This window comes from Kogia breviceps, chromosome 13, assembly GCF_026419965.1.
Source record: "Kogia breviceps isolate mKogBre1 chromosome 13, mKogBre1 haplotype 1, whole genome shotgun sequence".
NCBI lineage: Eukaryota > Metazoa > Chordata > Mammalia > Artiodactyla > Physeteridae > Kogia > Kogia breviceps.
Window position 1 is genome coordinate 1989302 of NC_081322.1, and position 14876 is coordinate 2004177.

Consider the following 14876-nt stretch of genomic DNA (forward strand, 5'->3'; position numbering starts at 1 on the left):
TTCTATTTTGAAGCCAAGAATCCTTTTGTAAAATGGAGAATCACCTTCTAATTTATCATTTAAGTAATGTCAATAATTTTTGAGTTTTTTGTCATGACACTTTTTAAAATTTTTATTTTTTTGTTAAAGTATAGTTGATTTACAATGTTTTAGGTATATAGCAAAGTGATTCAGCTATATATATATATTCTTTTTCAGATTGTTTTCCATTATAGGTTATTACAAGATATTGAATATAGTTCCCTGTGCTCTACAGTAGATCCTTGTTGTCTATTTTATATATATATTAGTCTGTATCTGTTAATCCCAAATTCCAAATTTATCCCATCTCCCCTTCCCCTTTGGTGACCATAAGTTTGTTTTCTACATCTGTGAGTCTATTTCTGTTTCGTAAATAAGTTCATTTGTATCATGTTTTTAGATCCCACGTATAAGTGACATCATATGCTATTTATTATCATGACATTTGTACATAGAACTAAGGAAAATGAAAATGGAAAAACCATGGGAAAGGACGCAGTTTCACAAATGGTGGTTTTCCGATGCAGTCTGATCACAGGTTTTTTTTTTTTGGTTTTTTTTTTTTCTGGTGGTACGCGGGCCTCTCACCGCTGTGGCCTCTCCCGTTGCGGAGCACAGGCTCCGGACGCGCAGGCCCAGCGGCCACGGCTCACGGGCCCAGCCGCTTCGCGGCACGTGGGATCTTCCCGGACCGGGGCACGAACCCGCGTCCCCCGCATCGGCAGGCGGACCCTCAACCACTGCGCCACCAGGGAAGCCCTGATCACAGGTTTTGATGTGTCTGGGTCTGGTGGTCAGTTTATGAGTAGTTCGGTCCTCCGTTTCCCTCATTCCCTCAGTCTCAGAGCTTGTCTTTCTTCCTCCCTTGGCTGCCCCAAGGACAGGGTTGCCCTCGAGTTCTGAGTGGGTACCGTGGACTTCAGACTCTGGAACCCCTTTTGGTCATTACGGTTTCCACCTTCAGAGAATTAGCCCCCAGTCGTCTAGTTGCTCTCTGTTCTATGACCTTTTATGGCATCGCTCTGTATGCTTCTTTAAATGATTTAAGTCTTCTGAAATTTCTTCCTTGAGTGTTTCCCAATTCATTCAAAACCTCAGAAAATATTCTGGTCTATAACGTTGAGTAACCATGTCTGCTTAACTAAGTATAACCCCTAAAGTAACAGAAAAGTGGGTACTGTGTATGATTCAGAAATTTATGAATAGAAGATTATAAATTTTTCCAGTGGTCATAAATCTTAGATGATTATCAGGACCTGCTTGCAGAACAGCTGGAATTGGTATTAAGTCCGTGATCTGCAGCTGAATCGGACGTTGAGGTGAGCTCATGGAGGGCCATGTGCCAATTCTAAGCTTGTACGTACTTTCTGTGTAGCTTCCTAAGATTTCTTTACATAGAGCGCTGCTGCTTTAGCACTCTTTGTCCTTTGCAGACATCTTCTTACTAATCCATGTAACGGGTGAAGGTCAAAAAAGAAACTGTCACCTGAGAGACCAAGGCTCTAGGTGGAGCTGACTTTCCTCCATGACAGCTGAAGACTGACAGAGCTAACAGGCAGTGAGACTTTTGCTTGCCTTTAACTTGGGGATCAGGAAGGGGTGAGGGAGAGGCTTAGGCGTCAAGTCTCCCGCCTTGAGCATTTGCAATATTATCCAGTGACGTTTTCTGACACTGAGACGGTCAGAGGCAAGGATACTGGGCAGTGTTCTCCCTTGTCGCCGTCAGAGAGCCGTCGAGAGTCCCACGAGAGGACCAACTTCTGGGTTTAGGGTAGCCCGTTCCCATTTTTGGACTCCTTTAACTATTGGGAAATGTTCCTTTACAGTTGGTGTTTACATTTATTGTATTCAAATTTTCCTTTTGCATGCCCCCTTGAAACTTTTGCCCAGTTTATTTGAGAAACTTTGAGGACATTCTGGTATGCATCTCAATTTGGCAGAGAGAACCCCTAAGGTGATAGGAAAAGGAGATCTTGAGTAAGATTTGACAGCTTGGGAAAGTAGAAGGATTATACATTTTGTAAATTGTCATAAATAGTATATTTTGCTACGTAACCAACTTGATTGACTTATTTATGCCCCACCTCAATTTACAAATGATTTTACATCACACAGTTTATATCACACATACATAAAGTGAAATGATAATACAAAAATAGAACTAGAAACCCAAGACCAAGGGGAAGGAAAATACAAATATGCCACCCTTACAGAGTAACAGAATTGCTAGGATAGGGCCTCAAGTTCAACCCTTGGTCAAAAAGGTGAATGTGACCAATTAACGGTTCTCTTAGAGAAGAGGAAACAAAACAGTTCTTTGGCAGACGCAAAGCTTTGTGTCACACAGAGATGAAAAGATACTCACTCAAGGACTCTATAGAGCGAATGCCGAGTCTTATACACACACACACACACACACACACACACACACACACACACACACACACACAATGCCTACCTCTTGCTATTTAAGATATACCAGCACACTTTGGGAAAGACAGGTCTCTGCTGTCATGAAGCTTATAGTCTAGTAGCAGGAAAAGATAGAACTAAAACAATCCCATACATTAGGGCATAATTACAAATTGCTATAATCCAGAAAGAAAAAAGACATGGTTCTATGATTTCATATACAAAATAACACTATGAAAAGCAACATCTCAGTCAAGACCTGGAAGGAGGTAAGGGATTAGCCATTCAGATGTCTGGGGTAGAGCATTGGGGGGTGGGGGAGGGCAGTGTTCATCATGTGCAAAGGCCCTGAGGCCAGAGCATGCTCGTTGTGCTCTAGGACCACCAAGAAGGCCATTGTGGCTGGAGTAGAGTAAACAAGGAGAGGTAATAGGGGACAAATTACATGGGACCTATTAGGCTATTGGGAAACATCAGTTTTTACTGAGTAAAATAGGAAGTTACTGAAGAGTTTCAGGCAGAGGGGGTGACATGATCTATCACTTGAGCTGATGTACTGAAAATAAACTGAAGGAGGTGAAGGGACGATCCAGGGAAACAAGAGATGTATGAGAGAGGGTCAGACCAGGGTGGTAGCAGAGGAGGGGGTGGAAAGGGTTCATAATCTAGGTACATTGTGGAGGTAAAGCTAACGGGACTTGAGTGTGACTCCATATTCTACGTTCCTCTTTGGCTTCGGGGTCACCAGTGCAGCCCTGGACACATCTGGCATATTCTACGTTCCTCTTTTGTCCATTTTACATGCAGAGTCTTCCTGATTCTAATATATATATATATATTTTTTTGTGGTACGCGGGCCTCTCACTGTTGTGGCCTCTCCCATTGCGGAGCACAGGCTCCGGACGCGCAGGCTCAGCGGCCATGGCTCACGGGCCCAGCCGCGACGCGGCACGTGGGATCTTCCCGGACCGGGGCACGAACCCGCGTCCCCCGCATCGGCAGGCGGACTCTCAACCTCTGCGCCACCAGGGAAGCCCTGATTCTAATATTTTTGACTCACAAAACCAGGAAGATCTGGTGATGTTTCATGACACTGAAACTCATTCCCTCTAATCTGCTAATGTCTAGATATTCAGCTGGCCAATTATTTCTCTCTAATCACAGAAAACAACATCAGCAAATGTGTCGGGGGTGGGGCTGGGGGTTGTGGAGGCAAAGGTGCACATCCAGGGCAGGCTGCTTCTCTTTGCTATCCAGGGGGTGTGGTTTAGTCATTGAAAAGAATTCCTGGGCTGTTACTAGGGGGAGTGTGAGTCAAATTTTTCACTTGGAAAATGCCAGAAAGGGGGGGTGGGAATGCTGGGACATAGAAAACACTGGAAACTTAGGAAGGAATTTGGGGGGGCTGTGTCCTGGCTTTTACACTGAGTGTGGGTCTGGACCCACTGGACGCCCAGCCCTTGGTGTGGGCTTCATCTGCAGCCAGGAGCTCTAGGCAGAGCTGATGGTGGAGGCCGGGGAGGGGGAGGGGGAGACCACACCCTTTACTCTTCCAGGGACAGGGAGGGACGTAGTGCTGGTAGGGTGCCTGTGCACACTTTCTAAGGTAGGTGCATGCCACTTTGATCTTGCAGCTGACGTTCCACGAAGGGAGATCCTTCACAATATGAGCCCAGGCACCGTGACATTAGATGGTAAATGAACATTTAATGAGTCCTGCTTGGTACAAACCACTGTTTTTTTGTTTTGTTTTGTTGAGCAGAGAAAGGTGTACTGCAGGGCCAAGCAAGGAGAACGGGGGACTCATGCTCAAAAAACTGTTCTAAAGGCAACAGAGGGTAGATAGAAAAGTAGAGAAAAAAACAAAAGATATAATCCTTGGACTTACAGTTTTAAGTCTTCTTTGGAAATCTGCAATATTTTCATTTCCACCCTCGTCTCACTTCATCAATATCTCCGTCTTTAGAATTTTCATCCTTCTGTCTCTGTGTCTGTATTTGAAAACAAGCTCAAGTCCGTTTCCCAGTTCAAAAGAGACTTTTCTTGATCTGACATTGCTCCTTTACCCCCACCCTGCCCTATCGCCCTCCCCTTCCACAACCAGACGTCTTGAAAGTGGTCTCATGTCCATCACTGCTCATGCAATGCCATCTTCAACTACACTTTGGGTCCTGCACACATCGCTCCATGAAGCTCTTTGGGCCAAGTCATGGAAGATGGCATCCATTGGAAACGATCCCTCCTAGCCCCACCTCCAGTCACCCAGTTTCCTTTCACACAATCATGGGAAGGAATGTACTGTGTGTTATTCCAGAGATACTGCATATATATTCAATAAAACATATTAATATATCTTTTAATATCTCCTTCCACATAAAGATGCTATGCCAGGCACACTGTTTTATACTTCCTTTTTAAATATGCAATGTACCTTGGTAACCTTTCCATATAAGGAAGTTTATTTATTTATTTATTTTAAAGGGCAAGGTGTCCATCATATCGAGCTAATAAAATGTATTTAGCCAGGCTGCTTTTAATGGACATTTACTAGTTTGTGATAGTTTGCTCTTACAAACAATGCTGCGATGAATGAATATGAATATGTCACTCCATACTGGTGTGACAGTAACTGAAGGATAGATTCTGAGAATTGGGATTGCTGGGTCCAAGGCAGATGTGTTTGTAATTTTAATATATGTTGCCGAATCGTTATTACTCCGGCCAGAAATAAGGGTTAAAATGCCCGATTCTCTACTGTGCTCAAAGTTTCGCTTTTTGCTCATTTGACAGGCAAAAAGCAGTATCTTTGAGTTTTAACTGGGCATCTCTTACGTTTAAGAGCTATTGCGGATTGACTATTTTCCAAATGTGGATCAGCTCATGTAACACATTCTTGACATTTCCAATAGCTCCCACCACCTCTGAGATACAGCTAAACTCCTAAGACGGCCTTTCCTTTCCCTCTTTCCCTCACTGCACCCTCTTCCCACGCTCAGCCCTACAGGCTCACCAAGTGCCTTTCTGTTCCTGGAACACGGCTCTCTTGCCTCGTCTGCCGTGACCTCCCCCTCCAGGTGGCATGAAGTAAACTCTTGTCTGTCACCTCAGGGAAGTCCTCTGTGCTTTCCACCTCCAGATGCCCCGCACTTAGATCTGTTAGGTCCTTGTGATTTCTCTACCTCCAGCATGACTCTTGACAGGGTGTTGGCCCTTAAGAAATATTTGTTGAATGGATGGGAGACTGAATAGCCCTACCACCAAACAGACATTGTAGGCAGGATTTCTAAGCAGGATTTCAGCTGCTGAATGAACATTTCTAGATACACTTTTCCTTATTCTGTTGCTATCCATGCACTCTCTTTTGTCTCTCTTTTCCTTTCCTTTTCCCCCCTAAATTCAAAACAACCATGGAAATAAGTTCCTCTCAGAGTCCATGCAATTCAAAGTCATTCTGCTTTGAGAAGTGACGGTTCAAAGGAGTCTGATCTTTGCGGTGGCTTGTATTAAAGAAAAGATCAAAATTTTGAGACACTGTGTAGGTCTCACTTTCTCTTAATGGGAATGGAAAATAGTTGGCTGTTCATTAGTAGGAGCCGTTACTGCCTGATTTGTTTGAACTGAACACCAGGGCTCAGAGCCCGGTTCTCTTCAGTACAGAGGTGTTTCCTGGCTCCGGCTGGGCTCCAAGCAGAAGGAGCTCCCGCCTCATTCTTCGGGGAGTGTCTCTACTGGTGAGAAGAAGGGGCTACCACCCCTCAGCAAGCCTCGTTGCTGGTCCCACATCTCAGGCAACATTGGGCCATAGGACTGCAAAGTTCCCTCCTCGGCAAAGCAAGGGGTTCAGACGGGTTAGTTGCTAAGCTCCCCATTAGTTCTAACATTCTTTTTTTTTTTTTTTTTTTTTTTTTTTTGCGGTACGCGGGCCTCTCACTGCTGTGGCCTCTCCCGTTGCGGAGCGCAGGCTCCGGACGCGCAGGCGCAGCGGCCATGGCTCACGGGCCCAGCTGCTCCGCGGCACGTGGGATCTTCCCGGACCGGGGCACGAACCCGCGTCCCCTGCATCGGCAGGCGGATTCTCAACCACTGCGCCACCAGGGAAGCCCCTGACATTCTTTAAAATATTTTTGGGGTGTGGAGAAAAGGAAACCTTCTTACAATATCGGTGGGAATGTCAATTGATACCACCACTATGGAGAACAGGACGGAGGTTCCTTAAAAAACTAAATATAGAGCTACCATATGACCCAGCAATCCCACTCCTGGGCGCAGATCTGGAGAAAACCATAATTCGAAAAGATACATGCACCCCGGTGTTCACTGCAGCACTATTTACAATAGTCAAGACACGGAGACAACCTAAATGTGCATTGGCAGAGGAACAGATAAAGAAGACGTAGTATATATACACAATTGGCCATAAAAAGAATGCAATAATGCCATTTGCTGCAACATGGATGGACCTAGAGATGATCATACCAAGTGAAGTCAGACACAGAAAGAGTAACACCATATGAGATCACTTATATGGCTAATCTATAAAAATGGTACAAATGAACTTATTTACACAACGTAAACAGACTCACAGATGTAGAAGAAAATGTGTGGTTACCAAAGGGGCAAGGAGGGGAGGGATAAATTAGGAGATTGGGATTAATATATACACATGACTACATATAAAATATGTAACTAGTAAGGACCTACTGTAGAGCACAGGGAACTCTACTCAATACTCTGTAATAACCTATATGGGAAAAGAATCTAAAAACGAGTGGCTATGTTATACGTATGACTGATTCACTTTGTTGTACACGTGAAACTAACACAACATTGTAACTCAACTATACTCCCATAAAAATTTTTAAAAATATATTTTTTCCATTAGGATTCACTAGCATATTTGACATCTTGCAGGGGAAAGCACTATTTTCTAAGAATTCCATTTTACTAGACATGATCATTCATTCATTCATTTCCCAATGGTTCCGCACCCACCCTTGGGCAAGACGATGTCACGTTAAACAGTAAAACCAAATTTTACCAGCTAACGACAGCCACCTTTTTTTTTTTTTTTTTTTTTTTGGTATGCGGGCCTCACCGTTGTGGCCTCTCCCGTTGCGGAGCACAGGCACAGGCTCCGGATGCGCAAGCTCAGCGGCCATGGCCCACGGGCCCAGCCGCTCCGGGGCATGCGGGATCCTCCCAGACCGGGGCACGAACCCGCGTCCCCTGCATCGGCAGGCGGACTCCCAACCACTGCGCCACCAGGGAAGCCCCCGACAGCCACCTTTTTAAGCAGGGACTCCATTCCCTTGAAAATCTCTCCGTATATTTTCTGGGACACACTGAGAGGTCTCTTCTGAGAGTCCAGGATCCCTGGGAATCATTTCCGGCCCCCACGGCTCTCCCAGGCGTAGAGGGAGCCTGAGATTCTCCAGCATTGCTGCCCTTGTCCCTGCAAAGCTGGGAATCCTCTTCCCCAAGTGCCTTTATCTCCTCTGAGCCGCAGCCTGAGGAACCAAGATGCAGCAGCTGCTGCTGAGAACGAGGTGACACCAGGGCCACAGTCTCTCTTGGGCTTCACGGTTCGGCTCCTTGGGCATCTTTGCCTGCACCAGTACCCTTACTCCCCCTGCGGATACGGACTAAAGCCTGTTCTAAGAGGAGGTGACATGTTCTCTGAAAACAAGCCAAGGAAAAGTTAAGATAGGCCTGGATAGATCACAGAATTTAGTTTATTTATTGAACCTGCCGTGGGCTAGGTTCTAGTTCATGCACTAGAAGTAAGGCAGGGTTTCCAACTGTGGGTGTGATATAGAGTGTTTTTTTTTTTTTTTTTTTTTTTTTTTTTTTTTTTTTTGCGGTACGCGGGCCTCTCACTGTTGTGGCCTCTCCCGCTGCAGAGCACAGGCTCCGGACGCGCAGGCTCAGCGGCCACGGCTCACGGGCCCAGCCGCTCCGCGGCACGTGGGATCCTCCCGGACCGGGGCACGAACCCGCGTCCCCTGCATCGGCGGGCGGACTCTCAACCACTGCGCCACCAGGGAAGCCCTAGAGTGTTTTTGTTTTCGTTTTTTTTTTCCAGGGGGACTCTCAGCCCCTACCTAGATCCGTGATTGTACGACAGACAAAGGAATTTGGGCTGGGAGTGGGGGACAGTTCACTTAGCTTCACCTGCCAGCTGTGTCGGATTTCAGTTTTGGCCAGCCTGCACCTTTTCTACAAATTCATTCAACAAATGCCTCAAAAGCGTTCCTGGGAAAATATCTCTTTGAGTCAGGCACTGTGTTTCTTTCTTTTTTTAAAAAAAAATAGATCTTTATTGGACTATAATTGCTTCACAATACTGTGTTAGTTTCTGTTGCACGACAAAGCGAATCAGCCATATGCACGCACATGTCCCCATGTCTCCTCCCTCTTGCGACTCCCTCCCACCCTCCCTATCCCACCCCTCTAGGTGGTCCCAAAGCACCGAGCTGATCTCCCTGTGCTGTGCGGCTGCTTCCCACCAGCCAACTATTTTACATTCAGTAGTGTATCTATGTCCATGCTACTCTCACTTCACCCCTTCCCCCTCCCACCCCATGTCCTCAAGTCCATTATCTATGTCTATCTCTTTATTCCTGCCCTGCAACCAGGTTCATCAGTACCATTTTTCAGTGGTTAGAACTCTGCACTCTCACTGCCAAGGGCCCGGGTTCGATCCCTGGTGGGGGAACAAAGATCCCACATGCCTCACGGCGCTGCCAAACAAACAAACAAACAAACAAAAAACCCCCCAGTAAACTAAGGCGTATGAAATATGGCTACTGCTCTTAACAGCTTATATTCACATAAGTAAGTGTACAAATAATCATGAGTGATACATGACAAAGTGAAAATTAAAAAGATTAATGTCAATTATGGAACTATCATTTGCAGTAGCCAAGTGAAAAGGGGATTCAGGGGGCCACCTAGTGCAGCTGGGTCAGGAAAGATGGGGAGAGCCTGGCCTGTGGAAACGGGGACTAGGGAGAATCAGTCATTCACTCAATCAACAAACATGCACAAGTAAAGGCTGCAGGCCCAAAGTGAGGGGTGTAAGGGTATATGAGGACAGTGGTAGGAGAGCCAAAGAGAAAGCACGTGACACCAGATCTGGAATGTGTTTAACCAATGGTAGAAAATCATGATGCCACTTTATTAACAGTGGTAAAGTTATGTTCAAAAATTGGGAAAGCAGGAGTCCCCTGGTGGCCTACTGTTAGCATTCCAGGCTTTCACTGCTGTGGCCCGGGTTCGATCCCTGATCAGGCAACGGCAGGGCCAAAAAAAAAGGAGAAGGCAAGGAAGAGTATAAAGTACTTTAGATTTTATTCGATCGAATCAATCCTGTGTAAAAAGCATTCTGAGGCTTAAAAAATTAGTTTTGTTTTTCTGGAACATTGACGTATATAGAACGCTTGAAAAATCCTGACTATACATTGGGTTTTACTGGTGTGCTATTTCTGGATCATGCTGGGTTTCCACACCCCGCCCCCCCCCGGAGTGCGTTTCCCCCAAATTCACATATGTGGTATTGAGCGTCCCCTTGAGACTCTAAACGGCCGAGTGCTCTAAGTGGGTAGCGGCACGCTGGCCCACGCTGCGGGCAGAGGCCAGGGGAGGAGAGGCATAATTGCGGTGGTCTGGGAGACATAGGCTGTCTCCTGTGGAAGGGCCGTGGCTATCACTTAGAAGTGGCATCTCTCCAGAGGTGCGGCAGTGTCAAACGCAAAGCCGAACGTGCTTCCAGAGCCACGTGGGAGGAGAAAGGGTTACTCTGACCTAGGCCATGGGTGCTGTGTTTCTCTTGGAGGGTTTCACTTCTCTGGGTTTCCCACAGCCCTCTGGGGTGTGGTTCGCCAAGGATTTTGCCCCCAATATCGTTGAAGGCCTTTCTGTGCCCTCCCTAGTCCATTCCAAAGGAATTACGCTAGGAGAATCTGCTGATTTAAAATTTGTATTTTTTCTCTGAATAATAATATGTTCATCAAATGGTCATTATGGTTGCCTTTGAGGAGTTAAGACTTTAAAGTTTAATACAAAAGTAGCATAAGGGCTTCCGCGGTGGCGCAGTGGTTGGGAATCCGCCTGCCGACGCAGGGGACACGGGTTCGTGCCCCGGTCCGGGAGGATCCCACGTGCCGCGGAGCGGCTGGGCCCGTGAGCCGTGGCCGCTGCGCCTGCGCGTCCGGAGCCTGTGCTCCGCAACGGGAGAGGCCGCGGCAGTGAGAGGCCCGCGTACCGCAAAAAAAAAAAAAAAAAAAAAAAAAAGTAGCATAAAAGCAAGTATATGTACATGTATGTATGTATGTATTCATATGTATTTGTTTTTTGTTTTTTTTTTTTTTGGTGGTACGCGGGCCTCTCACTGTTGTGGCCTCTCCCGTTGCAGAGCGCAGGCTCCGGACGCACAGGCCCAGTGGCCATGGCTCACGGGCCCAGCCGCTCCGCGGCATGTGGGATCTTCCCGGACCGGGGCACGAACCCGTATCCCCTGCATCGGCAGGCGGATTCTCAACCACTGCGCCACCAGGGAAGCCCTGTATTTGATTTTATACATTTTTGTACGTAAAATCAAACTCAAGGGGACAGAGCCTTTCATCCCATAATTGGAATCTTGGCCTCCAAGAAGGAAATGCATCTTTTTATGACTTACAAACTCGACGTCTGAATCTTTTATATTTTGGTAGGAAGTAAGTCTGAACTCCAAGAAGAGTTTTCTGGAGGCTGCCTTGCTCACAGGTCATAGGTCAGAAACCTATCAGACCCCACAGAAGAAGGACAGGGGCTCCTGTCCTTCTTTTGGCTCCTGCAAACCCCCTGGAAACTCCCCAGCTGCTGAGAGGAATTCTAAACCTGTGTGTGTGGAAGCTGCCAATGTCACTAGTAGCATCATAAAGAAGCAATGTAGATGCTCTTTCAGGGTGTTTCATTCCAAGAATGTGGTTTCTTTCTGTATGTGGTTTCTTTTCAATGTGCAATGCATTACTGCCCAGGTTTGGGAGAGGAAAAAAATAAAGATGGATACATGCAATTAAAATAAAACCAGGGCCATAGGAGACTGTTTATAGAACAGTAAAATGTTTAAAAAAAAAAAAAAATCAGAGGGTCACAGCCCCTCACCCCCAAAGGAGAAACTGTTATTTTTCTTCTATGTAATTTATACAGTTACAAAGCTGCATGCAGCCTGGTGACAGGTCTCCATAGGCGGAGGCAGGCTGCAGTGTCGGCGTCTAGGGCTGTGGACAGTCTTCTGACGCGCTCACCCGCCAGAGACAGCTCTCCTTCTCTGCCTGCCCTTGGTGAAGGGAATCATTCTCAACTGAGCAGGACTGAACTGAGATCCCGAGGACGCACTGGGCAGGGCGTGAAGCAGAGCCCACTGGCTAGAAGCGTGGGTCACATTTAACACAGCAGACGAAGGCTAGCTGCCACTATCTGGACTCCCATCCCACCCCCCTCACGCTTTGATCAATTGAATCCTGAGGTGTCAGTAAGAAACGAGAAGGAGAGATTAACCAGTAGCAGCAAAAAGTCAAAGATGATGCCCTGGTGTATGTCTGCAGCATCACAGGGTCTGTTTGTTTCCCCAAGTGCCTTTCAAATTCAAGAGGCCGAGCCGATCACAGCCTGTTCTTTGGGATGACGTTTATTTCCATCAGCAGCCAAGCGAGTGGGGGTTACTTTGGCAGGGGCTTATAAAGGCCACCGAAGCTTGTTGGGTATTTTCTAGCAATTTCTTAAAGCATCTGGATAAGCTTCCCTTCTTCCTTGTACAGCTGCCCACCCCCCAGTTTCCAGAACTCTATCCCTACTTCCTCTCTCAAGAGTAAATCATTACGTACTCTCAAGAAAGACAGGGTGTCTGACCTTAGGGACCATGGGCGTGTCACGTGGAGGCATGTCAAGCTGCCCCTATGGCTCACCTCGTCTCCCTGTCTCCAGGATGGAGCCCGGAGCTGGGGTCATTGCACAGGAGCTTTAGGAAACTTACGTGAAGCTCTGGTCAGAGGGGATATTTGGAGACACTCAGAAAGTTCCATCTTGAACCCTCATGTGGTCCTCTGTTGAGAATGTTTTCCCTTAAACTTTGAGAGATGAGTCATAGATAGCAAAAGTGAGAGCTGGAAAAAATGATCCTCCCTGGAGACCTGGCAGTGAAAGTTCTGCCTTCGAAGCAAGTTCTTCATGGAAAATGTCCTTTCTCAAGTAGTCCCCAATATACTAATTATGCAGGAAAACTTTGGATTGGCCACTGCTGTCCAACTGTGTCAGCCTGCCATTCTGTGACTTTTGGAAATGCCATTCGCACGGTCTGCTTTTCTCCTAGGGCTTACTGACACACGCAACGGCAACTCCGAGGCCTTCCCAACTACAACGTGCTAAATATCAGTTAAACTTAGTGTTGTCTTGACCACAGTCCTAAGAGTCTGGCCCTACGTAGCCAAACAGGAATGCAAACTTGGCCCACTCTCCCCTGTCTTTTTCTTCTATCCCAACTAAGTGCAGACCATTACACGGAGCAGGAGGCTTCCAGCGAAAGCAAGAACGTTCCCACACATGTATGCATTGTTTTCAGTGAGCTGCGTAAGAAAATATTTAAGGTACCTCAAGAGTCTGAATCCTGGAAGATTTGCTATAAAGGGCATCTTCTGCATAACCATTCTTTAAGTTTTGACGGCCCGGGTGTAACGCGTGCAATTCCTTTCTACTGACAGAGCATTTGGTTAACTGGTCTTGGACTGGGTGATACCTTTTACAGCGTTAGGTCAGTGTGATTCCTTAGAACATTATGTGGTGCTTGATCTTACTCTGGGGGAAGACATCCCTTTTATTTTCTTAGAGACATTTAATTAATACATGAACCCAGATACTTAGACTTTTTTTATTCTCTAGAAATAGGCTTTTCAAATCTGCCGCGGCTAGAGAGGAAAAAGATGATATAGAGGTGGGTTAACCTGTCTTCTGGACAGCTCAAACTCGATATGGTCCAAACTGGGCCTTCCACCCCCAAACCTGTGGTTCCTTCTGTGGTCCTTCTCCATGACTGGCTCTACAGCAGGTCTGAAATGTCTCCTTGGCTACCAGAATCCCACTATCTCCAAATTTAAAAGCTCTCTGTCCCATCTCCTCCGCCATGGCTTTAATTCAGTTCCTTCCCATCTCTTTCCCTGTCGGTCTCCTCGCTTCTCCAGCTCACATTCCCCCCCTGTACATTGCAGCTGGGATCATCTCCCTGAAACGCCCACTTGAGAGTATCGCTTTACAGGCTCAAAATCTCTCAGAGGCTTTTCATTGCCCATAAGAAAAGACCTTCGTCACTAGAGTGACACAGAAAGCCCTTTGTGAGCTAGTTGGCGCCTCCTCTGTTTCACCTCTTGTTACTGTCCGCCCTTAGCCCTTTGTTTCAGAAATAGTTAACCAATTGCAGTTTCCCAAATCTTTCATTTTGCTTCTTGCTTCTATGCCTTGGAATGCTCGGGATGTTTCTCCATTTTTGTGTTGAATAAACTCCTACTTATCCTTCAAAATCCTACTCAGGCATCCCTGTCTCTTTAAGCCTTTTTCTGTATGTTGAATCTTCTTGTTTTATTGTGTGTATTATTCTGTATTGTAAATAAATGCTGGTTCATATATGTACTTCTTTCTTTATTTTAAAATCATCTGGCATGGTTTATAGTCGTTGAATTGAATATGGTGAAGAATTTTAATGAAATTGCTACTGCAGAAAAAAATACCTGAGGGCTTCCCTGGTGGCGCAGTGGTTGAGAATCCGCCTGCCAATGCAGGGGACACGGGTTCGAGCCCTGGTCTGGGAAGATCCCACAGGCCGCGGAGCAACTGGGCCCGTGAGCCACAACTACGGAGCCTGCGCGTCTGGAGCCTGCGCTCCACAACAAGAGAGGCCGCGATAGTGAGAGGCCTGTGGACCTCAATGAAGAGTGGCCCCCGCTCGCCACAACTAGAGAAAGCCCTCGCACAGGAACAAAGACCCAACACAGCCATAAATAAATAAACAAATAAATTTTAAAAAAGAAAAAATACCTGAGAACTTAATCCTCAATCATGTTGCCTAGAAGGTGACATTATTGGACTTGGAAGCCAGACACATAGACTCAAGCTTAGGGGTCTATTACATCTCAGACTGTACCAAGTAATATTCTGAGTGTGAGTGAGTTTACAGAAATATTTGTAAATAGCTGCCTACCAGGTACTCATAATTTCACCGGTAATACAAAGCTAACACTTCATGGGTAATAATTAATAGGCTAACTACTTAATGACTTTCCTTTTATTTTTAATGAAACTCAACCTTTGTACGTAGACATGTGGCTTATTAGCACACGTTCATGTAGTACCTGTTACTATTGTTTGCATCCATTACTTTACTTCTAGTCTTTCAAACGGTTACACTGGCTATT

General features: G+C 46.2%; 1 protein-coding gene across 10 annotated transcripts in view; it reads right to left on the minus strand.

The window, feature by feature from the left end:
* LOC131768113 (COP9 signalosome complex subunit 8-like) overlaps window positions 1-14876 on the minus strand; it is a 312045-nt gene that overhangs the window by 171695 nt on the left and 125474 nt on the right. For all 10 annotated transcript variants that reach the window (XR_010836166.1, XR_010836163.1, XR_010836160.1 and 7 more), the window contains exon 4: window positions 4322-4424. The gene's annotated coding sequence lies outside the window, so the exon portion shown is untranslated. The remainder of the gene's footprint in view (window positions 1-4321; window positions 4425-14876) is intronic.